This window comes from Bufo gargarizans, chromosome 4, assembly GCF_014858855.1.
Source record: "Bufo gargarizans isolate SCDJY-AF-19 chromosome 4, ASM1485885v1, whole genome shotgun sequence".
Taxonomy (NCBI): Eukaryota; Metazoa; Chordata; class Amphibia; order Anura; family Bufonidae; genus Bufo; species Bufo gargarizans.
The window spans coordinates 47,643,120-47,669,514 of NC_058083.1; the positions used below are offsets into that span (position 1 = coordinate 47,643,120).

At 42.0% G+C, this 26,395-nt stretch overlaps 1 protein-coding gene across 1 annotated transcript in view; it reads right to left on the reverse strand.

Moving 5' to 3' along the window:
- LOC122934980 overlaps positions 1 to 23,728 on the reverse strand; it is a 78,345-nt gene extending 54,617 nt beyond the window's left edge. Inside the window, exon 1 of the mRNA XM_044290675.1 lies at positions 23,188 to 23,728. The gene's annotated coding sequence lies outside the window, so the exon portion shown is untranslated. The remainder of the gene's footprint in view (positions 1 to 23,187) is intronic.
- Between the last annotated feature and the right edge of the window lie 2,667 nt (positions 23,729 to 26,395).

The window sequence follows — 26,395 nt, forward strand, 5'->3', positions numbered from 1 at the left end:
GTAATACCATGGTCAGTAAACCATTTACCAGTGGTTTTGGCACTGTGAGCAGGTGCCAGGTCGTGCTGAAAAATGAAATCTTCATCTCCATAAAGCTTTTCAGCAGATGGAAGCATGAAGTGCTCCAAAATCTCCTGATAGCTAGCTGCATTGCCCCTGCCCTTGATAAAACACAGTGGACCAACACCAGCAGCTGACATGGCCCCCCAGACCATCACTGACTGTGGGTACTTGACACTGGACTTCAGGCATTTTGGCATTTCCCTCTCCCCAGTCTTCCTCCAGACTCTGGCACCTTGATTTCCGAATGACATGCAACAGTCCAGTGCTGCTTCTCTGCAGCCCAGGTCAGGCGCTTCTGCCGCTGTTTCTGGGGAATGTGGCACCTGTAGCCCATTTCCTGCACACGCCTGTACACGGGGGCTCTGGATGTTTCTACTCCAGACTCAGTCCACTGCTTCCGCAGGTCCCCCAAGGTCTGGAATCGGTCCTTCTCCACAATCTTCCTCAGGGTCCGGTCACCTCTTCTCGTTGTGCAGCGTTTTCTGCCACACTTTTTTCTTCCCACAGACTTCCCACTGAGGTGCCTTGATACAGCACTCTGGGAACAGCCTATTCCTTCAGAAATTTCTTTCTGTGTCTTACCCTCTTGCTTGAGGGTGTCAGTGATGGCCTTCTGGACAGCAGTCAGGTCGGCAGTCTTACCCATGATTGCGGTTTGGAGTAATGAACCAGGCTGGGAGTTTTTAAAAGCCTCAGGAATCTTTTGCAGGTGTTTACAGTTAATTAGTTGATTCAGATGATTAGGTTAATAGCTCGTTTAGAGAACCTTTTCATGATATGCTAATTTTTTTAGATAGGAATTTTGGGTTTTCATGAGCTGTATGCCAAAATCATCAATATTAAAACAATAAAAGGCTTGAACTACTTCAGTTGGTGTGTAATGAATCTAAAATATATGAAAGTCTAATGTTTATCAGTACATTACAGAAAATAATGAACTTTATCACAATATGCTAATTTTTTTAGAAGGACCTGTATATTGGCAGCATACAAACCTTATGTAGATGTTCACCTCATGGGCTTTGTACCTAGATAGGATAGGTCTTCAATATGAGAAAACCGGACATCTCTTGTAATATGTATGAGAGGAATAGGAAGATTATAATTAGCTATCGCCAGCAGTTCAATAGAGAACTAATGAGGTTGTAGCGGCATGGGATATTGGATTGGATTGGGATCAGGGGTGCACCTAGCCTTACTGCTGCCTAAGTAAAAAACTAAAACGACGCCCCCCCCATGCCAATTTCTTAACATAACCCCTTTGCCACAATGAAAGCGCTTATTGCCCATGGTCCTTCTGCTGCCCCCTCTTGCCCCTACCTGGTGCTGCCTGAGGCGATTGTCTCACCTGGTCTCATTGGTGGTGCACCCCTGATTGGGATCCACTACTCAGCCCCCCACTGATCAGATACTTATCCCCTATCCAGTGCATCAAGGCACTGAAGCTGATTACCACGAGTTTATCTTCAGAAAGTCCTGGTTATCAACTAGGAGAATTGGGTTCCCATATACTTCAGCCTTTTTTGGGAAAATGGAGTATGACATGCCAACCACTCAAATAAATGGTCAATCACATCATGCATGGATGGGCCAGTGAATAAGGTCTTCAACACTTCTCCTTGGTCCAGGCAGCCAATTGTAGGATATTTGTAAGCTTCTTCCAAAGTCTACCATCAGACGTCCCCAAAACTACCAGAAAGGGCTATTTTAACATAAATTTACACAAAACCCACTCAATCTGAAGGGTTGTTCATCGACAAATCCATTAACTAAGAAGACTGTTGACAAGTATTACAGTATCTCCGTGTTTCCTTGCGACCACTTGTCTTTCTGTTTGGTGACTACATTACTGTCACTACCAGAGCTTTGAGACGTTCTCACAGCTCTGTGTCTCCACCCCTGTAATGATGTCACTTAGAGTTTGGAGGTGTTCTCACTGTTCTGTTTCTCCGCCCCTGTGATGAGGTCTTTACTCCCAGCTGTTCCTCCTGTGTTTGATTTCCCTGCCTTTAAATCACCCCTCCTCCTATTGCAGGGTGTGGATTATATTTCTCTTTTCAGTTGTAGCTCTGCCTTGAGTATCTTCACTTGTTAAGCTATTAGTTCTCTGGACCTGTGTTCTGTTGCTGCAAGCACTCCGGATATTGCCAGCGGCCCTTGGATCCGTCTTCTCTGCGGCTGCAGCTCCATCAGCTAAGTGTGCAGACATTGTTGTGTACCTGGTGATTTTCTGACTGGATCTGAGGTGGCCACGGTTCCCTCCATATTCTGAGCAGGGCACCGGTGGCCGTGCCCGTTCCACTATTGTAGGGGTTACAGGGCTCATCAGTCTTAGGCACGCGGACATGCCTCGTTCCACCACATGGATCCGGGCATGTGCTTTAGCAGCATAGGGAGAGTGTTGAGGGTCTGACAGGGGTCACCCTTTCTCTTCCTTAGTTTGGGTCCGGTCAGTAGCTCTTTTTACTGTGTATGCTCTTGTTACCCTTAAACAGCCGTGACATTTACACTGCATAGACTTGCTTTAGGCTGCTCCCCCAATTATATAGCTTTAGGTAAAGGCAACAGAGTTGTCACCTAACACATCACACTAGTTATGCCTACTTAAATAAAGATGGTAGAATTGAGGTGTCTCATATTTACCATAAAGACCTTATGGAAAGTTCGATGACAACCCCATCTAAGATGAAATAGCAGCCATATTAGTTGATAGTAGCTTTAACCATTCTAGATATGACTAAAAATAGTCCCTTTTGTGAACCTCCTATACGTTAAATTCATCCTGACCTCTTGATCAAATCTAGGTAGAGATCAAGAAAGTTGAGTTTGAAGTTAGAGGATTGCTACCAAACATCATGGTCCTTATTTCCTCAGCATTAGAAGCCACGTAGAAAGCTTGGCTTTCACATCGACTGTTCTGATACTGACTCAATATTAGAACAATGTCACATGTTTTGGACTGAAGCTAAGCAGCCTCATGTGAGAGTTCCTCAGAGAGTCATACCCGGCAACGGCAACTGGAAAATCACTAATAGAATAGAAATGTGAATATTTATGGCCAAGACATGATGAGACAAGTTGATAATCAGAGAGCAATGAAGTCAGAGCGAACACAAAGCCAAAGTCATACATGAATTGAAAAAAATTCTAAAATTACCAAATACTCTGAAAGAAATATAAGATGTTTCAATGGAGAACCCCCAGGAAAAAAGGGCACCTTCGTTCAAAGACAGCTATCCAATCAGCCAATGACTCTAGTAGACATGGTCAAGAGGTTCACTTAGTGACAAGAGAGTCTTGATAGCAAATGCAAGAGTGTCTCACAAAGAGATGAACAAGGATGTATTCTGTTGCAAGCTGTCTCCAAAAGGACCTCGACTAAAACCCTCAGAGCCAGAAGGTCTCATAATAGTCAGGGATCAGTGGTCTCCATTTGCTAAAAATCTAGATTTGGATACCCCAGGGCAGGACGTCAGTTTGCAAGAGGTAAGGAGCCTGATTATAACACCCTCATTAGACGCTTAAGAAGAACAACAATAATGGCGTTCGACTGGAATTATAAAAACATCTCTAATATTTGCTTGAGCTAGTAGGCCTGGACCAATAGGAGTGAGTGTAGCCAAAAATTAAAGTGAAGTCTCATCTGTCTATGGGATCCCATCTACAGTGGTTGGTGGCAGGTCAGGGCTACCACTCTTCAAGCATTTTTACTCCTTGGACTTCCATACTACATAGCTTAGGTCAAGTCGATACCGGTCACCTATAGGTGGTGTCATTAAGCCCCCGAAGTACAGGTACTTCATCTCCAACAACAGGTCACTGGAGATTCCATGGTGGCGGAAGTTCACATGAAGATGACACTACTTGAAAACCCATGAGACAACTATGAACTATGAAAGCGGGATCATCATACATCCATACAGTACATTATACAGGGAGTGCAGAATTATTAGGCAAGTAGTATTTTTGAGGATTAATTTTATTATTGAACAACAACCATGTTCTCAATGAACCCAAAAAACTCATTAATATCAAAGCTGAATATTTTTGGAAGTAGTTTTTAGTTTGTTTTTAGTTTTAGCTATTTTAGGGGGATATCTGTGTGTGAAGGTGACTATTACTGTACATAATTATTAGGCAACTTAACAAAAAACAAATATATACCCATTTCAATTATTTATTTTTACCAGTGAAACCAATATAACATCTCAACATTCACAAATATACATTTCTGACATTCAAAAACAAAACAAAAACAAATCAGTGACCAATATAGCCACCTTTCTTTGCAAGGACACTCAAAAGCCTGCCATCCATGGATTCTGTCAGTGTTTTGATCTGTTCACCATCAACATTGCGTGCAGCAGCAACCACAGCCTCCCAGACACTGTTCAGAGAGGTGTACTGTTTTCCCTCCTTGTAAATCTCACATTTGATGATGGACCACAGGTTCTCAATGGGGTTCAGATCAGGTGAACAAGGAGGCCATGTCATTAGATTTTCTTCTTTTATACCCTTTCTTGCCAGCCACGTTGTGGAGTACTTGGACGCGTGTGATGGAGCATTGTCCTGCATGAAAATCATGTTTTTCTTACCTTGCAGACTTCTTCCTGTACCACTGCTTAAAGAAGGTGTCTTCCAGAAACTGGCAGTAGGACTGGGAGTTGAGCTTGACTCCATCCTCAACCCAAAAAGGCCCCACAAGCTCATCTTTGATGATACCAGCCCAAACCAGTACTCCACCTCCACCTTGCTGGCGTCTGAGTCGGACTGGAGCTCTCTGCCCTTTACCAATCCAGCCATCTGGCCCATCAAGACTCACTCTCATTTCATCAGTCCATAAAACCTTAGAAAAATCAGTCTTGAGATATTTCTTGGCCCAGTCTTGACGTTTCAGCTTGTGTGTCTTGTTCAGTGGTGGTCGTCTTTCAGCCTTTCTTACCTTGGCCATGTCTCTGAGTATTGCACACCTTGTGCTTTTGGGCACTCCAGTGATGTTGCAGCTCTGAAATATGGCCAAACTGGTGGCAAGTGGCATCTTGGCAGCTGCACGCTTGACTTTTCTCAGTTCATGGGCAGTTATTTTGCGCCTTGGTTTTTCCACATGCTTCTTGCGACCCTGTTGACTATTTTGAATGAAACGCTTGATTGTTCGATGATCACGCTTCAGAAGCTTTGCAATTTTAAGAGTGCTGCATCCCTCTGCAAGATATCTCACTATTTTTGACTTTTCTGAGCCTGTCAAGTCCTTCTTTTGACCCATTTTGCCAAAGGAAAGAAAGTTGCCAAATAATTATGCACACCTGATATAGGGTGTTGATGTCATTAGACCACACCCCTTCTCATTACAGAGATGCACATCACCTAATATGCTTAATTGGTAGTAGGCTTTCGAGCCTATACAGCTTGGAGTAAGACAACATGCATAAAGAGGATGATGTGGTCAAAATACTCATTTGCCTAATAATTCTGCACGTAGTGTATATCCATAAATCATATCAATCATCCACCCTTACAATCCTTAATATTTGCTTTAGCTAGTATACATAGACTAATAGAGGTGAGTGAGGTCAAAGAATGAACTTAAAGTCCCATCATTCTCATCTCAGCAGTTTGAGGCACCTCATAGCCACTACTCCTCAGGCACATCATTTTATTTGGGCTTCCACACTGCTTGGTCCTAGCTTAGATGAGATAGACACTGGTGACCTATAGGTGGTACCTTTAAGTCCCCGATGTACATCACATACTTCATCTCCAATAGGTCATTGGAGATTCCAAATGGTGGAAGTTGACATGAAGGTGACACTATTTGAAAACCCATGGGATACAACAGTGCAATTATCAAAGATGGAGAACATCATAGATCCATAGAGCTGCTTTATACATTCCAGGGGAGACCCTAATGACTAATCAGTATAATTGCTCCACAGGCTTTTTCCCTGTGAGTCTCATAATTGAATAGTCTTTTTATCTTATCACTTTGCAAGATAACACAGCCATCCCAGTGTCTCAGAAGTTTATTGACAATGACAAGTGTCCAGATCCTTTATGATTCTCCTTTAAGATTGTATTGACTGAATTATATCACAAGTATAACACAAGGATCATAATGGATGCATTTGGGTCTACTGGGACCTTGAGATTCTGAACTAGATATTGGCATTCTTTTGTTGCAGCAGAGCAGAACTAGATAGCAGAAGGCCCCCACATTGTCTTGCCCCTCCAAAAAATAGTTTCCTGCATCTGAGTGGCCTCTACTGCCAAGGGTGGGATTATCGACATACCATCTGTGGCGGCTGCTATGGGGCCCGCAGTGGCATGGAGGCCCGGGCTGCAATAAATGTCTGTCATCCATTATGGCCTGGGTCTCATTCCAGAGCCTGTGCTCTTCCCAGCAGGACTGAAGCAGTGGCATTAAACATGCTGGACTGAGTAGAAGAGCGCACTGGATGAGGATCATTGTCCAGCCTGTCCACTCTGTCAGCCCTGTAGACTTGATGACATCACTACATCGCTCCTGCTAGGCACAGCAGGATGTGAACCTTTCATCAGGGGAACAGAACTAGGTGAGCATTAGGTGCTTCACTAATGTAAGGGAGACACTAAGGGGGTGCACTACTATGTGGGGGCACTAAAGGGGTATAACTGCTGTATGAGAGCACTAAGGGGCATAATTACTGTGTGGGGGGACACTATGGGGGCAAAACTGCTGTGCAGGGGCACTAAGAGGGAGCATTACTGTGTGGGGGCATTAAGGGGGCATAACAGTTGTGTGGGAGCACTAAGGGGGCATAACTATTGTGAATGGGGCACTAAGGGATCTAAACTAGTATTTGGGGGCACTAAGGGAGCATTATTACTGTGTGCATGCACAATGGGGGCAAAATTACTGTGAAAGGTGCATAAATAGTGCAAAACTACAGTGAAGGGGCACTAAGGGGGCAAAACTAGTGTATGGGGGCACTTAGGTGGTATAAATACTGTGGGGGGACACTATGGGGGCAAAACTACTGCGAAGGGAGCACTAAGGGGGCAAAACTATTGTATCAGGGCACTTAGGTGGTATAATTACTGTGTGGGGACAATATGGGAGCAAAACTACTGTGAAGAGAGTACTAAGGAGACAAAACTAGCATATGGGGACACTAAGGTGGCATAACTACTGGATAGGGGCACTAAGGGTAAATTATATGCTGAACGTAGGTGGTCTTGACTACCCATGGGAGGCGGGTGCGGGCCAGTGGACAGGGGCAAAACTAGAAAAGGATGGGCCCAATGGTACATTTGGGGGGATGTGTAGGATCAGTACCACCCTCCATGCAGTAGTACCATCAATGGTGTCCAGCCCCTCGCACTCCATCAGCCTGCACTGTACTGCGGGACGATGCTCTGCGGACGGCTACACTCAGTAATTAATCTCTTGTTACCGAGTATTTCACGATCGCTCCTGATTTCTCGCCTCCATTTATACAACACACAATCAGTTACCTCCTCATGAGGCTCCACAGCATCCATATCAATTAGAGGGACCCCGGCCACTGATCCTGGCTCTATTAATGGACAGGAGGAGATATATAAATGTCAGGGGGAGGGGAGAGAGAGCGGAATATTACTGTACTGTATGCTGCCCTTTTATGTTATAGTTAACCCTCGTGTGCCCAGTGTGTTTTGAAGATGGTCTCACAATGATTTGTCCACCGGAGAGCTGGAATTAGGAAATCAAGGTGCCTCTGAGGTGTAGATGTAACCAAGATGTCAAGGCAGAGATGCATTAGAAAAGATGTTTGGGTGCGTAGAAAAACATTCAGTCCCTTTAAATCTTTACTTTCTGTCTGAGCTGCACTAGTAGGGTACAGAGAACCCCGCGCCATGACAGAAGATAGACATCAAGATCCCACCACCCAATATAGACAAGTAATCAGCAAGGAATCAAGGTCCTGAGCATCAAGCCAATATAGAGATCATTTCTGCCCAAATAATAACACTATATAGTGTAAAGATAATACTGATATATAACACACATAATACAACCATATATAAAATCCAAACAAGAGCCCACATAATACTGCTATAGAGATAACACAAATACATACAGCCCCCCATAATACTACCATATAGTGGCTAAATAATATGCAGTACCCAAATGTGAGCCCACAAAATACTCCTATATAATGCTAAGATAATACTGATATATACCGCCAACATAATAGCACTATATAGTATCCAAATAATGTTCAGTAGCCCACATAATACTGACATAGAATGCCAAGACAATAGTGATACATACAGCCCGCATAATAGTACCATATAGAGTCCACATAATACTTCCCTATGGTGCCAGTATAATACTGATACATACAGCCCCCATAAAGCCTCCATTCTAGTGCCCAAATAATATGCAGTATTAAAACAAGAGTCCACATAATACTGCCACAAAGTGCCAATATAATACTGATATACACAGCAACCATAATGCTAGAATATATGTCCAAATAATATGCAGAATCCAAACAAGAGCCCACATCATACTGCCATATACAGTAGTTCTTACTACAGATACAGAACAATTCACGATTAATACCGCCATATATTGTGTTTTGCTTTTCTCCTGGGTTGGCATCTTCAGGGTTTCCCTAGGAAAGGGGGTCCTGGCTAAGAGCCCATTGTTTCCACAGGTCACAAGTAGCCATTTGCCCCCTTGTTGTGGCACTTTTTTGCCATATGGCCATATAACAAGTTGAATGCAGTAAATTTATAACATCATTTTGACTTGGTTTTAGGTTTTTGCTCGGTCACAATATGTAATACTGTCTTCTGCAGAGCGGGGGTCCCGGAGGTGTAGGACCTGTCAGGGGATCCTATGGAGCCATCCATCATGATCAGCAGATTTACAGAGCTCTCAATTACCGGTGCATGTCCCGGGATTACAGACAATCCCGTCCCCACAATTCATGACAGATTTCATTGCAAATCGAATTACGAATAGTTGTACAGGCTGAGGTTGGGCCCCCTTGATACCACGGGGGAACAGATTCATCGCATGTCCTAGGGACCACGTTAAATAGATGTATCTACACGGACTGCATAAAATAGTGCACGGCGTGGAGAGCAATTTCTTAAAGAGTACCTCAGTGCAAAGTATCATCCATGGTCCTGAATTTGGAGGCCAAAAAAAGAGACATGGCTCGTTTTTTATTTATTTTTATCTTTTGAGCCAATCAATATCATTGTAGTGATCCATGCATGCTGATTGTTTCCATGTGCAGGTATAATATGAGCACAGGAGCCTTTCATCTTTAAACCTTTCATCCTGTTTATTATTTCATACTTGTATCCAATTAAAGAGTTAAATTGAATACAGACCCGGGCTGGAGGTGCTCATGAAGGCCGAAGGGGGCCACGCATGGATTCCCACATGCATCTGCTTAGTGGGGTCCCTTTAACACGGCATTCTGGATCTAGTCACTGGTTCGTGGAGACGTCTTTTAAGGTGGCGCAGATCTACAGACGGACAATAACTCCCATCATGTTTCTCTGCAAGTGCATTCCACAACCATCAGAGAGTGCCCTTATCTGGACAACAGATACACAGTGGGGGGTAGACCAAGATCCGAAGACCTGTAGGGCTCCCTGCACCCCCCTTTTTTTGCCAATGATGATGTCACTATTGCTGCATGATGATGTCACTCCCCGGTTTTCCCCTGGCACAGTAGCATATCGTTCAGCTGTTATGCATCAGCATCAGGCTCTTCAACTTCCTGATATACTTTGGGTTCGAATTTCTTGCCAGTTTCAAGACCCATGCTTGCTGTCAGTGAATAGGAGCTATACAGTAGTCACCCAGAGGCTGGTAACACATCCTGATCTAGTCCTGCTCACACAGCTGAGAGTCTGCTACAATGCACCAGTGAAGGTAACGCCCTTTAAGCTTCAGAGAGAGTTTTGTGTTGCTGTGTTTAGCTCACAGAGTAACGAACTGCCATCAGTTGCTTTCCCTGCATGTTTACATCAGGGAGTCAGGGAGGTCTGACATTATTAGGAGAGTCTCTGGATATCTTGTGGGAATGCGTAAGACAGAATAAAAGCCCAGCAGATTATAAGGGTCTATTCACACACACTACAGGATGTGTCCCGCCTGCAGTTACTGCTCATACGACTTTAGTTACATGAAGCAATTCAAGTTGCACAACATTTTTTTCCCCTATAAAAAACTATAGAGAAAAGGTTTCACTTCTTAAGCTCCCAAGACAGAAGCTGTGCTGCAAAATTCCTTAAAAATGATTCCCAGGATAATATCCCTTTAAGACCCTGTACATGACCCCCCCAATGTGGTTACATGGATATTTCCTTAGGTTTAGAAAGTGCAAACGTAGCAAAAACCATTAACCGAAAAAACAAGGGGCACACCAGATCTGCCAGGACCAGAAGTGGAGCATGTGAGGTTTTACGACTGCAACCTCAGCAGGAAACGTGCAGGCTTCACTTCTGGGAAACTTTAAATGTGGCAAATTAAAAATTACAGAATCCTAAAAATTCTGCTGCATCCCTATGGTTCCCTTCTCACAAGCTCCTCTTAAAGGAACACTGCGAGTCAAACAGAAACACTGTGTTATACCTATTGCTTTGCCCGAGGGGGTGGAGCATGACACAGGAAGTGAAAGGAGAATCCTTGTGTCATGCTCTGGCCCCTCAGATCTACTGATGAGGCAAAAATTCCTTTCGCCAATCCACCGTCTATTTTTGTTCCTTCGACAGGATCTTCTGCAAATCTACTATGTCTGGGCTCAGCCTTGCAACCCTTCGGTATCGCTTGTAGATTCATGGAGTGGTTATAACTGATCCTTTGAACCCCTTGGAGATATGTGCCAACACAGTTGTATCTCTAATCCTTGTTCAGCTATGTATACAAATTTATTTGGGAGTTGGGGAACTTGGTCAAGTTAAGTCTATGGCCAGTTTAAAGGGTGTCTATCAGCAGAATGAACCCTATTAAACCAGACATACTGCCTAGTAGAGTTGGCCCTGCTGATTAAAACGATACGTGTCTTGTAAAAATCGGTTGTGGCGTTCCTGAGAAAAAAATACTTTTCTTCTTTAAGCAAATGAGGGCTTCTAAGTACAGAGGGGTGGGGCCTAGCTCATCAGCTTTCCAGTGCTGGCCACTCCCCTTGGTGCACTGAAGCTTTCATCTGTATAAAGAATAAAAGTATTTTTTCTCAGGAATGCCAGAACCGATTTTCACAAGACAGGTATCATTTTAATCAGCAGGATCAGCCCTACTAGGAAGTATACCTGGTTTAATAACGTTTGTTCCGCTGATGGGTGCCCTTTAAATATATTCTGTAGGGTCTAGCACCACATATTACCTAGCTACTACTCAACTTCCTGTCTAGGTGACTACCATTAGCAGATATGTTGCTGGATGTAATAAAGTAGTTATTGGAACTTCTGTCTGCTATGCTGGAGACTGCTAGAGAGACTGATAGAGAAGAGAGAGGTGTCTGGAGAAATGTCCATACATGTTCCAGCACGCCATATGGACAGGGGTTCTTTATCTCATATTACTAGTTACACACCTCAACCCGATAATCCGTGGGTGACACTTTATCATCTCCATACACAGAATCTGCTGACTTCCTAATGACGGCATACGCGGTCGTAGTCACGGAGCTTGTCTCCCAATATGAGTAATAGACAGGAAGGCTAGCTGCAGGATCACAGTGATTTATTGTTCATGTCAGTGTATTAGGAATCTAATTCGAGGCCCCTCAAATTTAAAGTAGAGCTGATCTGACTAGTAATGATAAGAAAATGTTTTTTTTATTATTCACCCGCCTGACAGTCGGAGCTCGAGGCTCAATGATCTCAGAATACTGCTAGTTCCCGGAGTCAGGACTTTGATAGTGTCCAAGAAAAACATAGTTTTTTTTCCTTCAAAATGAAAAATGGATTCTGCTGTGAGATGATCCAAAGAAGAATGCATAATCTATTTCTCAAATATTAAAATTTCGGAAAATCAAAAACATTGGCCTGCCCGATGCATAGCGGCAAAAAGTCCTGGATTTGCCTGAAAAATCCCAGCAAGTTTTAGTCCCAGGTATTGTCCTATTTGAGAAGGAGGGGAAGGGGCGGGGGTCAATAAACTATTTTAAGGTCTGGTCTGAATGTTAGGGTCTAGTCTGAGGTCAGAATTTTAAAGTCCAGTCTGAGGTTTTAATGTTAGGGTCTAGTCTAAGGTCTAAATTTCAGGGTCTGGTCTAAAGTTTGAATGTTAGGGTCTGTTCTAATGTCTGAATGTAAGGGTCTGGTCTGAGTTCTGAATGCTAGGGTCTGCTCTGAGTCTTAGGGTCTGGTTTAAGGTCTGAATGTTAAGTTCTTGGCTGGGGTCTGAATTTTACAGTCTGGTCTAAGGTCTGAATGTTATGGTCTAGTCTGAGGTCTGAATTTTAGGGTCTGGTCTGAATGTAAGAGTCTGCTTTGAGTTCTGAATGTTAGGCTCTGGACTGAGGTCTGAATGCTAGGTTCTGGTCTGATATCTGAATTTTAGGGTCTGGTCTGAAGTTTGAATTTAAGGGTCTGGTCTAAGGTCTGAATGTAAGAGTCTGGCTTGAGGTCTGAATGTAAGGGCCTTAACTGAGTTTGTTTGGGTCTAGTCTAACGTCCGAATCTTAGGATCTAGTCTAAGATCTCAATGCTAGGGTCGAGTTCTGAATTTTAGGGTTTGGTCTTTCTGAATGTAACGGTTTAGTCAGGGTTTGTTATAGTCTGGTCTGAGGTCTAAATTTTGGTGTCTGGCCTGAGGTCTGAATGTTACGGCCTTGCCTGAGTTTGTTAGGGTCTAGTCTGAGGTCTGAATGTTAGGATCTGGTCTGAATGTTAGGGTCTGGTCTGAGTTCTAAATTTTATGGTTTGGTCTAAGATCTGAATTATTGCGTTGGTATAATAGCTCTGGGGTTTGAATTATGCTGTCAGCAGTTTGGGTTTTGGTCTGGATTAAAGCAGCAAGGTGAGAAATGCAAATGCTTTTAGCTACATTTGTAGGCACTATTTCTATTTCAGTATCTACTAGCTATAACTGGAAGGACAGAAAAATGTAAGATCTTCCACTGTCCGCATCACCTCCCATCTTGGCCCATTATAGCTTAGGTCTGACTATAGCAGCGCATAAGGCAGGCAGACGTCTGCACCGCTACTGTATATACAATTAGTGCGTCCCTCTTCGGGAATTTTGCTCTTCTGGCAGAATTCCAATATTTACATTTTTCTTCCATTTGCTCATTAGTGTTGGAGCAGACATTACAAAATGCCACAAAGACGGAGCTAATGGATTCACATGTAATCACCAGTACAGGAATAGAGACGGGGGTCTATTTCGGGAGAAGGGAGCACACAGCCTCATGTCACATGTCACCATTTAACTAATCAATGGACCCTAATTATTAGCAGCACCTTGTCACCGGCCTCTGGGACAGGGGTGAAGAGGGATGTAGAGCGAGACACTAAGCTCACAATTATTTAGTAGTCAATCAATACTTCACCTGTACCAATGCTAATTATGGATTAGTTACGACTATAAGGGGACAAGTGAAGGTTAACAGGAAAACTGGTGTGGTCCATTATTACAGATGCATAGACATTGTGATGTACTACAATAGATTACTTATTTGTGTACATAGAGTACAGTATTATAGTAGTTATATTCTTGTACATAGGAGGTAGTATTATAGTAGTTATATTCTTGTACATAGGAGCAGTATTATAGTAGTTATATTCTTGTACATAGGAGCAGTATTATAGTAGTTATATTCTTGTACATAGGAGCAGTATTCTAGTAGTTATATTCTTGTACATAGGAGCAGTATTATAGTAGTTATATTCTTGTACATAGGAGCAGTATTATAGTAGTTATATTCTTGTACATAGGAGCAGTATTATAGTAGTTATATTCTTGTACATAGGAGCAGTATTATAGTAGTTATATTCTTGTACATAGGAGGCAGTATTATAGTAGTTATATTCTTGTACATAGGAGGCAGTATTATAGTAGATATATTCTTGTACATAGGAGGCAGTATTATAGTAGTTATATTCTTGTACATAGGAGCAGTATTATAGTAGTTATATTCTTGTACATAGGAGCACTATTATAGTAGTTATAGTCTTGTACATAGAAGCAGTATTATAGTAGTTATATTCTTGTACATAGGAGGCAGTATTATACTAGTTATATTCTTGTATATAGGAGCAGTATTATAGTAGTTATATTCCTGTACATAGGAGCAGTATTATAGTAGTTATATTCTTGTATATAGGAGCACTATTATAGTAGTTATATACTTGTACATAGGAGCAGTATTATAGTAGTTATATTCTTGTACATAGGAGCAGTATTATAGTAGTTATATTCTTGTACATAGGAGCAGTATTATAGTAGTTATATTCTTGTACATAGGAGCAGTATTATAGTAGTTATATTCTTGTACATAGGAGCAGTATTATAGTAGTTATATTCTTGTACATAGGAGCAGTATTATAGTAGTTATATTCTTGTACATAGGAGCAGTATTATAGTAGTTATATTCTTGTACATAGGAGCAGTATTATAGTAGTTATATTCCTGTACATAGGAGCAGTATTATAGTAGTTATATTCTTGTATATAGGAGGCAGTATTATACTAGGTATATTCTTGTATATAGGAGCAGTATTATAGTAGTTATATTTTTGTACATTGAAGGCAGTATTATAGTAGTTATATTCTTGTACATAGGAGCAGTATTATAGTAGTTATATTTTTGTACATAGGAGCAGAATTATAGTAGTTATATTCTTGTACATTGAAGGCAGTATTATAGTAGTTATATTCTTGTACATAGGAGCAGTATTATACTAGTTATATTCTTGTATATAGGAGCAGTATTATAGTAGTTATATTCTTGTACATTGAAGGCAGTATTATAGTAGTTATATTCTTGTACATAGGAGGCAGTATTATACTAGGTATATTCTTGTATATAGGAGCAGTATTATAGTAGTTATATTTTTGTACATAGGAGTAGTATTATAGTAGTTATATTCTTGTACTTAGGAGCAGTATTATAGTAGTTATATTCTTGTGCATAGGAGGCAGTATTAGAGTAGTTATAGTCTTGTACATAGGAGGCAGTATTATAGTAGCTATATTCTGGTACGTAGGAGGCAGTATTATAGTAGTTATTTTCTTGTACATAGGAGCAGTATTATAGTAGTTATATTCTTGTACATAGGAGGCAGTATTATAGTAGTTATATTCTTGTATACAGTAGGCAGTATTATAGTAGTTATATTTTTGTACATAGGAGTAGTATTATAGTAGTTATATTCTTATACATAGGAGCAGTATTATAGTAGTTATATTCTTGTACATAGGAGGCAGTATTATAGTAGTTATATTCTTGTACATAGGAGGCAGTATTATAGTAGTTATATTCTGGTACATAGGAGGCAGTATTATAGTAGTTATATTCTTGTACATAGGAGCAGTATTATAGTAGTTATATTCTTGTACATAGGAGGCAGTATTATAGTAGTTATATTCTGGTACATAGGAGGCAGTATTAGAGTAGTTATAGTCTTGTACATAGGAGGCAGTATTATAGTGGTTATATTCTTGTACATTGGAGCAGTATTATAGTAGTTATATTTTTGTACATATAATAGTAGCAATATTCTTATGAACCTTCTAGTACTTTTCTATAAGATTAACACTTTGCTGCTTGCAGTCCTGGGGAGTAACAGTCTAATTCCCCCAATACATTTTCACCTCCCTTGTTATTCTGGTTCCATCTTTGACGAGTAGATCCTTAGATTTTATGATTGGTGGTTTCATTGAGCACATTAGGTATGAATTAATGTGAAAATATTATATCCCATCTCAGAGTTAATTCTGCATTTTCAGCTGCGTATCGTTCCCACTTTCTCTGTGAACTCTTAAATTGAATATCTCAGCGGGGGGTGAGAATGTATCGGATATTACAGAGGAGGAATCCTTTACACGGAGGACAGTTATTTCCCCCCTGATAAAGCCCAATCATACAGTTACATATTATGAAGGTAAATACAATTTCCCGGGGTGATTTTGGGGTGCATGCGTCGCTTCTCCAGCAGTCAGGAGGTGTTTATTGTAATGTGAATTCACATTGAAAGCTTTTTATGGTTTTCTCAGCAGATATAACTATTTAGCACAGAATATGAAGGCTTTGTATCCCTTGGCTGATAGAGACAAGACACATATATGTAACATATATGTATTGTCCCAGTGGTCCCCCATTTCCCTAGGTGCTCTGCCTGTAGATTGAACTGCCATCTACCTCCCTTCAAGTCTATGGTAGCTAAGCTAGCTTCCGTATGGCTACCCTACTGTTCAGCATGTGGCTAGCGTGGACCACATCATATCCAGGTTAGGGAAACCACAGATGGGTTTCTAGGACTTAAACATTGATGGCCTATCCTTATGTTTGATCAGTAGTGGTGGTGTGATCGGTGCCGATCAGCAAAGTGGTTGAGTATCAGCGCCACCTGACTGTTTGAAGAGGCATAGCAGCTCGCCTCAGTGGGCAGCTGTGTCTGGTTTCATTCATCCACCCATTTGGACGAGCTTATAATAAGAAGATGTGACGCTCGCACGAGCGTAGCATCCCTTTAATTCTGCAGGATCCTGGGAGGTTGCATCCCCAAAATGTTGGCATCTTAGACCAAAGAAAGGGATGCCTCTCTGTATAATAGGTGCACATGGCATCCAAAGGTTTGGGAATACCAGGTAACAACCAGGAATGAAGCTATGCGGGTAGCAAAATAATTGCATCCCCCATTGCCTAAGGGGGCCCAAGGCCATTCTACCACATAAGGCACCAGTGATAAAAGTGCACATGGTAGATGGGGGTCCTGGTACAGATTTTGATGTCCGGTACTGCAGCTCAGGCCGTTCACTTTAATGGTACTAGGAGGGCCCACATCATCTTGTCTCTCATATATTAGGCAGATTGTCCTGCATCCTGGAGGACCGATGACCCAACTGGATGTTTTTGTGTAATGTTTTTTACAGCAAGAAAACCGAGCATCAAGTGCCCTCAGCAGATTAAGTGGGTGCCAGCCATAGTGAACCTCAAAAGATGAAAGATGTCCATATGGTAGAACCCTTTGACTTGACATGGACACAGCAGGATAAGTGGCAGTCTGTGGGGTTCACCTCCTGGTCCCTGCACTGGTAAAGGATGGCGGTCCAGAGATAAATTACGAAATACAGTACCTGTAGCAATATGGGCTAAACCAACGTCATGGTGTCGGCTGTGGTATCATTTAGTGGCATCATAGAGTTATGTTTTATGCACTGAACAACAATGTGTTTACTATTTTGCAAGCTTTGTGTGGCAGTGTTATGTGAATACTGTAGATACTATATGGCAGTGCTGTGTGGGCTCTGCATGCAGGAATGGAACATAAAAGTGGCCCTGGGAAAAAACATAAAAGTGGCCCCATCTCGTAGGCACGTCCAAATGATCAAATACTGGGAGCATCAGATACTTATGTACCTGGCTGGTGACTAAGAGGAGGGCTTGGGTGTCCCCCGGGCATCGACTCACCGGAAAATCTTTCCTGTAGGGTCTATGGCCGGTCCGCCCAGGATCGTGTATGCCAATATAATGCAGAAGCTATATGGCAGTGTTATGTGGATTCTGTATGGTACTATTATGTAGTAATTATATGGCAGTGTTATGTGGCTTCTCTATGGTACTATTATGTAGTAATTATATGGCAGTGCTATGTGGCTTCTGTATGGTACTATTATGTAGTAATTATATGGCAGTGTTACGTGGCTTCTGTATGGTACTATTATGTAGTAATTATATGGCAGTGCTATGTAAGCACTGAATGCTACTATTATGTAGTAATTATATGGCAGTGCTATGTAAGCACTGAATGCTACTATCATGTGGAAGCTATATGGCAATGTTGTGTGGGCACTGTATGGTCCTGTTAGTTTGTAGATATATGACAGTGTTATATGAACACTGTAAGGAACTATTATGTTGTAACTATATAACAGTGTCAGCTGCTGTATGTGGCAGTGTCTTGTGGGCACTGTGTAATTATAGTATACAAGAGCTATGTGACAGTGGTATGTTGGCACTGGATAATAGTATTATGTAGGCCTTATTGGACAGGTTTATGTGGGCACTGGTATTCATTTGTAAGAGCTATATGGAAGTTTTAGGTGGGCACCATACTGCATGGTACTATTCTATAAGCTCTATATGTCAGTAATCTGTGGCCACTGTATGGTACTATTACGTACTATGGGAACTAGTTGTACATGTGCATTGTATAGCCCCTTTATGTGAGCCCTATATGGCAGTGTTATGTGGGCACTATATGTCACTGTATAATGTACTCACTCTATGACAATAATATTAGGGCAGTATTATGGCGATACTACATTTTATTGAACCTCTTCTAACATGGCAGGGGCCCTCTACAGCTCTTTTTATCGTCAGCACACACTTTGTCTTCCTGACTGATTATGCTATTTGAATGCTATCCTTTATCGATATCTCCACCTTCCGTAATTTAACATCAGGTGTAAAACTCTAAAGGGAAGGAACTAGAGATAAGCGTATTTCTTGAAAATTTAATTCAGCGAATTTCACAAAACAATTTGTCTCGTGACTAATTACTTTACATTTTTTTGTAAGTAGCGGGTGCAATGACAGGGAGCTGCGATAGCGCCGACCCCGTCACTGTACCCGTCAGATGCCGCGTTTATACATGATCGTGGCATCGGAGTGTAAAATCAACAATACATTTTTTTTTTATTCAAACTTACCTCCTCCATTTGCTCGCGACGGGCCGCCAGCCTCCATTTCGCTTGAAGATCCCGGCCGAAATCCTGTGTGGCGCGAGATTACGTCATCACGCCAGCTGGCGTGGTGACATATGACGTCATCACGCAGGTCGGCGTGATGATGTAATCTCGCACCGCACGGGATTTCGGCCGGGATCTTCAAGCAAGATGGAGGCTGGTGGCCCGTCACGAGCAAATGGAGGAGGAAAGTTTTAATTTTTTAGTTTTTTATACTATTTAAATCGATTCACTGATACGAAACACGAGGAAATTCGGCTTCTAGGCGAATTGAATTTATCCTGAAATTCGGATCGAATTCCACTTCGTGGGATTCGATTTGCTCATCTCTAGAAGGAACCTAAGCCGTTATGAGCGCCGTGTCTTATTGTAGAGACTTGAGGCTGTAGATAAGATTTACACGAGAAGCTATTCATTTCCCAGCTCAAGTGCGCTCCACTCGTAATTGTATTATTTCATTGCTGAGGCCAAGAGTTCACCCGCGGCTCCATTATGTGCTTCCTTTATTGCATTCGAATGTAAAACGTAACGAGAATATGACTTCAGCACAAGGTGTTGTAGCAATATCATAAGACACAATGGAAACGGAACGTGATATTATCCGTCCATCCATCTGCTGGGTAATATAAACTCAACGTTCAGAACTCAGACGTGTCTGGAAAAATGAATAGTTCCTTAAAGTAGACATTACTAATGCTGGAGGCTCTTATACAGAGGAATGTACAGGTTTCAAGACTCAGTGGTGTCTGCTTACCCAGTTCCAGGGACACTGACTGGTCAGATGTCTATGACTCAGGTCAGTTTGGAACTGGTGGAGATGTGAAGTCTGAAGACTCTTGCAGCTGTTCACACCAAAATCTCCAAATGGTATGGTTTTTCTGGGTCAGATTTCCAGGTCATAGTCTCCAAAATAGTCACCGACTGACAGCAGGCCGTCTGATAAGATATCTTGAGAAGCAAAGTTGTGAAAGAACCCAAAGGTCAGTAGATGGGAATGCAATGAGGAATCAAGCCAGAAATCAATATCAGGATGATCAAGATCAGGACCAAGATCACAATCCGAGGGTGAAAATGTGGTCAACAAACACGATCCAACAAAGAGCTACACAGGTAAGTATCCAGTCCGTGGATGTATTTGATTATTAATCTGCCACAAGATCTGATGTAATCAGGGCAGGAACGTGACTGGTGGCTGAAAGCAGAGAGCACTCAACCATGAGATTGATGCAAGTTTGGGGAGAGGCAACAGTCTTGATGGAAAACACAGTGACCATCGTAATAGTGATCAGCCAAAGTGCCCCCAGAAAAGTAAAATCCAGCATGACCCCATACAAAGACAATGTAAGAGAGAGGAAACAAAAAAGTGGTTTTAGGGTACACGATATTATGGGTGGTGTACAACCCTGAGAAACGGAAAAGAAAAGTACCCCGAGGGCATATAAAGACAGCCATAGTACCTCCACAAATGTTCTGGCAACAGTACCCCATCACAGTGACAGCCACAACACCCTCATAAAGGGCAACAGCCACAGTGCCCCTAGCAGTGCTTTCCACAGTGCTTCCATAACGTTGGCAGCCCCTATGCCTCCATAAAAGCAACAACCACTATGCCTCCTAACAGTGCCAACCACAGTGTCTTCAGGTTCTGATCCAGAGACTTGGCGCTCTATTTAAATCTTTTCCTGGCCATACACCAGTGCCAGTGATAGTCTCGGTTGGCTCACGAGCTAGGTTTCTTGTTCCCTGTTCCTGCATTTGCGTATTGATTCCTCTGTGCTTCTGCCACCGACTTGTCTTCTGACCACTCTCTGTCTCTAATTTGGTACTGCGTAGCCCATCTGGGATCTCACCCATTTCCGTATCACTCTGCGTTGGTGTTTGTCCGTCTCTGCACCTTAGAGTAGGGACTGTTGTCCAGTTGCGGTTCTGCCAAGTATGTAGGGAAAGCGGGCTGGGTTCTAGGTTAGGGCTCACTGTCCTTGTCTGTCCCATTTACAGTATCTTCAGATTTCTTGGCTCGGGGATGGGACGGGTATTAGTGGAAATCCTGACATCTCCATTGTGGCATTTGACAGCTGCTCACGTATAATGAATATTTTAGCATGTGCTAAGAATCTGTAGCTGGATTTATTGACTGGTGACAAATCGTAAAGTGATGTGTAACAGGCATAATGAAAATTCCTGTCCTGTCTTCATCCTCTCTCTCTGGAAAAGTGAATTATTATCTGCTTCTAATACGGGACAAGTTGTAACAAATGGCTCCGGAGTCTACGAGATCGTGAAACGCGCTGCCAACGACTTGTACGTTATTAGAAATGATTGCTAAAACATACGGACAGAAGGTAATGTGCTCCAAATTCACACACTTTATACTGGGATACCTGCCCGGCTTCATTTTAAAGGAGGGGGTTTATTCTGTACGCTACTATAACTTGACTATAGAGGACGCTAGGGTAACCACTAAGCTGCTGTCCTACAAAACAATTTTGGCAGTGCTGACTGGTAAAGGGGGCTTATGTCTATTGTCGGCTATTCTGCATTTTCTTGCACTGCATTTAATAAATTAAAGGGGGGAATTTCATTGTGAGGTACGCTATAAGTAATTTAAAGGGGTTCCCCCCAAAATATAAAGTTTGGCATATATTAAAAAAATCATAAGTTAGAGCATCAGCCAAAGTTTGGGGATTCCATTCCTTTTAAATGCAGAGATATCAGAAGTTTTCTGCTGTGTTGAGGCAGACATTTTTAAAAGGGACAACAGAAAGTAAATTCATATTGGTTGATCTTGTGAATTAGCATCTCAGGTGTCAGTGGTAAACTTGTTACTTTGTTATTTGTAATGGCGAACCAAATTCAAAAGGGACAGATAATACTTCCTGTTTACCCTTGAAAAAATGGCCGCCACAGCTAAATAGAAGAATGGGGATATCTTAAAAGATAAATCATATATCAGTACCAAACTTCGGCCATTGCTTTAACTTTAGACTTGCTGATATATGACCATTATTAATTTACAGGTGAAAATTTTCTTCAAATCGCCTTCAAGAACATATTGACAAGGATTTGCTCATCTCTACTTGTGAGTATTTGTGAAAATGGAGACAAAACTAGCACTTCCAGACCATCGAACAGCTAGAAGTCAACTAAAACTGACCATTTACAGAAAATGCAGCCGATAAGACCGATAAACACGTGTCTGCCTATAAGTACTGCGTGGGCAGCAACAATTTCTGACCAATGAAAAATTTATCAGACACTTTTCTTAGTCGAAGACTATTTTGGTAGAAACGTCGCTCTGCCCAGAGAGGGATCAGGGTCTTTATTTAATTGTTCTCTCTTTAGCAACATATCTGTGAATCTATAATATATCTGACCTGCTCATCTTTATATACACCTGAGCGTAGCTGAATTTATCAGATGTGATAAAGCTCAGGATGTGTTTTGTGTGGTGTTACATAGGACTGCAAGTGACATCTGCTACATTATCTGTACTCATAGAGTTAAACTTATCACTGCTACCTGTGGTGTTACATAGGACTGCAGGTAATATCTGCTACATTATCCATACTCAGGGAGTAATCACTGTGTTTTGCGTGGTGTTACATAGGACTGCAGGTGACATTTACTACATTATCGGTTTTCAGAGAGCTATCGCCATGTTATCTATGGTGTTACATAGGACTGCAGGTAACATCTACTACATTATCGGTATTCAGAGCTATCACTGTGTTATCTGAAGTGTTACATGGGGCTGCAGGGAACATTTACTCCGTTATCTGCACTAAGAGAGTTATCACTGTGTTATTTGTAATGTTACATAGGACTGCAGGTAACATCTTTTACATTATATGTACTCAGAGAGATCACTGTGTTATCTGAGGTGTTACATAGGACTGCAGGTGACATTTACTGCATTATCTGTATTCACAGAGTTATAATTGTGTTATCTGTGGTGTTACATAGGACTGCAGGTAACATCTACCACATTATGTATAATCAGAGTTATCCATTTTTTATCTGTGATGTTACATAGGACTGCAGGTAACATCTATATTATCTGTACTCAGAGAGTAATCGCTATGTTCTCTGTGATGTTACATAGGACTGCAGGTAACATCTACTACATTATCTGTACTCAGAGAGTTATCACTGTGATGTTACATAGGACTGCTATGCTTACATTCATGCAGCAGAAATGAAGAATAATTGATATATTTTTCTTACCCTTGCAGAAATTCCCTCCGGTTACAGGACGCGAGGCATTACCCAGATATAGCTTAATATTTAGCAGGTGACAGACAGATATTGGGGGTCGTTGTGTCTTTTTATCCTATAAAAGCTGTCTCCTAGGAAGGTCGGACCATGGCTGAGCTCCTGCGGGAGATTAGGGAGATCCTTGTGCTCTGCAGCAGTTGCTGGCTATATATTTGGCTCTCAGGAAGAAAAATTACTCAGAGTGAATAGTCCCTTTCTCTCGACTTCCCAAGACTTGGATCTATTTTTTTTTTTTGTAAATGTACTTAACATCTGTGGAATGCTAATGACTGACAGATGAAACAGGCGGCTGAGAAAGACACAAGCTTATGGGCACTTGGGAGGAAGTGGCTTTCAAAAATACGACCGGAGAGATTGCGCCGAGCCCAATCTGCACCCCTGGTATTGCCTTCTCCACTGTCCTACTGGCCTATGTCAATATTATTCCTGAAATAACTTCAGAGGAGAGGCTCGGAAACATCTGGAGGTCCGTTTCTGCACACCAGGGGAGGGAATAGGACTTGACTAAAATATATACTGTAGAAGAGCCTGACCTCATCATGGGTATACGTTCGCCATATTGAAATATGCCAGTAATTACAAGAGAAATCGGGAGCCTAATTACTAGGGACTACGGTTATTGGTGTATGGTGACATAACCATTGACTTCGTACTGTAGAGATTTACTGAGAAAAATAAATAAATTATTAAATACAATAAAAATAAATGCAAAACAGAAAAAGTGAACAACAAAAGCAATAAAAAATAATAATACTAATAAACATAATAGTCAAAATACATATAATCATATTAATTTGTAGAATTAAAAGTTAGATTTTATGTTTTAGGGTTTTGTCTAGTGAAAAATGAATGGAAATACTGAATATAAATATACATACATTTTGAAAAAATATATTTTGACCAATCAGTTGTTTTAAAAATATATACCCATACCGTGGATGTCCGCTGTCCTGCATGTCCTGCTTTCGATCTGTGTCCTGAGGTCGCAGATACAGTTGAATACAATATAGAGCCGTCAGCTCCGTTTCACCGTTCCCCTTCCACCGGTGGTTCCGCGTAGGCAGGCACGATGGAGTGATGTCAGACTGGAGCAGACCTGCTCCGCCCTCCTCATTGGGTTAACTGTAGGGTAGATGAGTCTCCATATTCATGAGCTCATGGCTCTCCCCGCCCCCAACCGCTGCTGATTGATTCCATATGAGGGTAGGGAAAGCCAGGAGCTCATGAATATGGAGACTCATCTACTGTCACGGATGGTGTACAGGAAACAAGACAACACAAAATGAATATACGACTCACTGGATCCAAAACTAAGGAACAAAAAGGGAGAGCCCTGCATCAGACCTGGCACTCTCCCTGACTGCTCAGCCTATGCGAAAATCCCAATGGTAGATGATCGCATATCCTAGTACCTCGACTGTATAACACCTGAACACCCTATAATAGTGAGGGGACACGACCACCGGCTCCCTACACTAGATACGGAGGGAGTCAGGGTCACCTGGGATCCAGCAAACAGAAAAACACAAATGAATGCACAACACTTATCTTGTAGAAGACTGGGAAGTAGGATCAGCATGCAGACATACTCCAGGAAGTAATATAAACCGCAAACTGATGCACTTTGGGGAGGAATTTAAAGGGATGCAATCAGTACAACTACATGACAGCTGAGAGAGGCTAACGAGATGAGGAACTGAAAGCAAAACAAAGGAAGCTCAAGGAGGAGGTTCTGAAAGGCATCTGTCAGAGCTTCTCAGATGTCTGGTGGTGACATCTACCCTACATTTAACCCAATGAAGAGGGCGGAGCCGGTCTGCTCAAGTATGACGTCACTCCATCGCGCCTGCCTACGCGGAAGCACCAGGACTCATCTGCTGTACAGTACAAGATTTTAGCAACATGGCTGTGTCAGTATAAAAAAAATGGCCCAGTATTTGGTTAAAGGGATCTGCCACTAGTTTTTGTTGCCCTTAGTTAGAACACTATAAAATTGGCAACAGATACCATTTTAAGGGGACATCCCTCTGTGTGGGTGGCACCTAAAGGGCATCACTCTGTGAGGGGGGCATCATACTGCATAGGGGCACTTAATGCTAATCACCCTGAGTGGGGGACACTAAAAGGGGTTATGACATGACTGATGAAATCAGAGATCATATAGTACAGTACAACCTCTTTGTAACAAAGCTAGAACCAGCCCTGTACCTCACATGGATCCAGAGATCTCCACATTCATCGCTCCAGTTGCTCTGCTAGATTTATTTTAGGCTGGCGTGTCCTTTCTCAGGGGGGTGTCCTTTCTTAGGGTCAGGGGCATTTTCTTCATCAGAGGACATGTCCTTTCTGATCCACCTCTCTCCCTGTAACTGTCCCAGCTTCTAACAGAACATATGGCTGGTGACAGTTGAAGATTTAAACTGAGCGTGTGCGACCACTTCAGTGAGGTGGTCAAGAAATAAAGAAAAAAACAAACAAACAGGTGGCGCCATGCAGATGGATTTCATTGAATAACTCAGCGGTTATATTAAATGTTTAGTTACATGCCATTACAAATGTAATTAGATCCAGATGCTTGTTTGAAAAAAATGTAGAATATTTTTGGTGGCACAGCCCATTTAGGGCACTAAACGAGCATCAAACTATGTGGGAGCATAATGCTCTGATGGGTCACTTAGGGCATCATACTCCATGGGGGCATTAAGAAGCCATCATACTTTGTGGGGAGGCACTGAGGTATATAACACTGTGTGGGGAGGCACCGAGGTACATCATACTGTATAGGGAGTACAGGAAGTACGGCCTGAACTACACAGCACTTTTGACCCTGTAACGGAGGAGGTTACTAGTGATACCTCTGTTACACAACCACTAATAATTACAATGTAATCTTTGCTATTATATCTATGTACAGAAAGGACACACCAGTCTCACTGGTTATTGTGTGATTCCTCCCATAATAAATAGCTCCTAGTGGTCATCTGCCCTGAGGATCACCTTCTGGTGGACCAGGGGCCCATTACTATATCAGTGCCTGAGCCTTCTAGAGGATTCTCTGCTCCTCTCTAGTGGACAAGTCAGACTCTGTGCTCCTGTACAGATGTGTCACCCTCCCCCCCCCCCTTATTTTTCCACAAATTTGGTTAAAGACTCTAAT